Here is a 2423-nt window from a genome sequence, read left to right as displayed (position 1 = left end):
TCAGCATTGTTTTGGGGATCATTACCCAATCAATAATGAAAGAAAAATTAAAATGGAAGGCAAGGTTGTGGGTTTCATCCTCAGCAACATACACACACACACACACACACACACACACACACGTTTAAATGAAGAAGTAAAGTTCTTTTTTTTTTTACACTGGGATTGAACTCAGAGCTGGACTGCATGCTTGCTAGGGAGGGATTCTACCAGTTGGGTAGTTTTGTTTTTTGTGTGTTTGGTATTTTTGAGATAGGGTCTCATTGTCGGAGTTGACCTTGATACATGATCCTTCTGATTTCTGCTTCCCTAGTTGCTAGGATTACAGGCACCTGGCAAAAGTAAAGTTCTTTTATCACCAGGAAACATGGAGGCCCATGTAAAGATTTTATGGAATTTACACAAAGCGTTTATAAGTGCAATGAGTTGAATTCGTGTATGCCTCCAAAAGTTATATTGAAACTGAATCCCCAAGACAACAGTTTTAAGAGGTGGACCTTTAGGAATCGGCTCAGGAATCTCATTGTAAAGGGCCAAAGGGAACTAGTCACACAGTCCCTTTATAGCCCATCTTTTTATCTGTCCTGGTGGTGGACTTGGAGCCAAGGAAAGAGAGGGTGGATGAGGGAGTGAGGGAGTTGTGGGGAGGCCCGGGTGGACAAAGAGAGTACCTGTAGGAAACAGTGGCAGGACCACAGGGACACTTTCAGCTCTGGAGTTCCTTCCAGCTAACTTTTAGGAGCAAGTGAGACAGCTTCACTTCACTGTGTGCCTCCTCCCACCCCCTCACAGAGCGCGTTCTGCACTTCCCTTTGGCAAGGCTTTACTGTCCGGCTGCCTTCCAAACAGAAGGTGAGAAGAGAGGATGGTGGCTTTTCGGGGCTTGGTTTTTTGACTGAATTGTGGCTTTCCTAGTCGAGTGCTGAGTGTCAGAAAATTCAAACACGTTTTCAAGTTAGGCCAAAGACCCGGAGTGAAAGCGTGAGGAATGATTTCGCAGAAACAAAACCTTGGCAGCGGTGGGATTCGAACCCACGCCTCCGAAGAGACTGGAGCCTAAATCCAGCGCCTTAGACCGCTCGGCCACACTACCAACTCGCCTAGCAACCTTTGTCTTCTCTTGCTAGTTATATCATTTTGTCCTTTTTTCAACACCCGGTTCTGCCTCCCTGACTCTGGTCGGCGACTGAAAACCACGATTCCAAGTGTCACCGAAGGATGTCACGAGAGAAATTCTCCGAAAAACTGTTTTTCTCTTTGCACATGCCGAAGCTGTCAGCCTCTGCCCGGCGCCCGGCCGGCGCATATGGACTCCTCACCAGGCGGCTCTTGACTCCGGATTTGCTCCCCGGATCGCCTGGGGGAAAGTGGGGACAGCAAGGCTCTTTCCTGCCACCCTCGAGCGCTGCGACTACAACTCTTTGCTACATGTTTGATTCTGCTCGGTTCCGAAGCCCGCAGGCCCAGGTCAGCTTCGGGTCCTAGTGCTGTGCGCGCCGCGCGGGTAGGTGCGCTCCCTTGCCGGCCAGAGCCCCGGGCGCAGCCCACGAGAACCAAGAGAAGGCTGGCCTCGGGCTACGCGGGGCCTGCTGCCCGGGAAGCCTTTGGTCTCTGTCCTCGGAACCTCTCCCTTTCGTCTGGGCTGCTGCAGGGGATGCTGTGGAAGGAGATGGATGAGAGCTGCTCCCTAGGGACTGAGCCCAGGGGTGAGCCATGCGACTGCTAGGGCACCAGGATTCCCGATTCAGCTGCTCCGGCTGCTCCTCCTCCCCAGAGGCCCAAGTTGGCAGGCCTTGGGTCATGGGCTAGGGAGCACGACCACAATAAGTAAGAAAAATAGGTTAACACGGCCACTCCTCACCATGCCTGAAAGAGTGCCCACACCGCAGCTGTCCTAAGGTCCACCACATGTGGGTCTCCCTCCCCTATGTGAGAAAGGAAGTCTTGCTCCTGTTCATACAACACGTGGAAACTGCAGGACACCAAAAAGCTGATATGTCCCTTTGCTTGGCACGTGGCAGTGGCAGTGGCAGAGAATGTAACTTCCCAGACCTGCAGAGAAAAACAGGCACTGTTCCAGCAGAAGACTGGGGGATAGAATTGGGGGATGTTTGGCTCATTTTGTCCCTTCCAAGGGTAGAAACTGTAGTTCCCTGGTGACATTCAATCACATCTTTCATTGGATCACATCTTTGTTTTCCTCTTTCTTGCAGATATACCGTGTACACCTGGCATACTTCCTTAACAATACACAGTGGTCATTGCTTCTTAATCACTTTGCTTCCCAACAGAAGGGAAATTTACCGTGTGTGTGGTGTGTGTGTGTGTGTGTGTGTGTGTGTGTGTGTGTGTGTGTGTGTGTTCAGAATGTATATAGGGAATTTCCCCAAAAGTCTACTGTAAAATTTCACGGTCTTTGTTAT

The 2423-nt window shown here is 50.4% G+C and overlaps 1 non-coding gene across 1 annotated transcript; it reads right to left on the bottom strand.

Annotated features, from left to right (window-relative positions):
- Window positions 1-1011: 1011 nt before the first annotated feature.
- On the bottom strand, window positions 1012-1093 carry Trnal-uag (transfer RNA leucine (anticodon UAG)). The gene has a single exon. It is a non-coding gene; the product is annotated as a tRNA-Leu (tRNA).
- Between the last annotated feature and the right edge of the window lie 1330 nt (window positions 1094-2423).

Source organism: Castor canadensis, chromosome 3, assembly GCF_047511655.1.
Source record: "Castor canadensis chromosome 3, mCasCan1.hap1v2, whole genome shotgun sequence".
Lineage (NCBI taxonomy): Eukaryota > Metazoa > Chordata > Mammalia > Rodentia > Castoridae > Castor > Castor canadensis.
The sequence above is the reverse complement of the archived record's forward strand: the minus strand, read 5'-3'. Positions and strand labels throughout refer to the sequence as shown.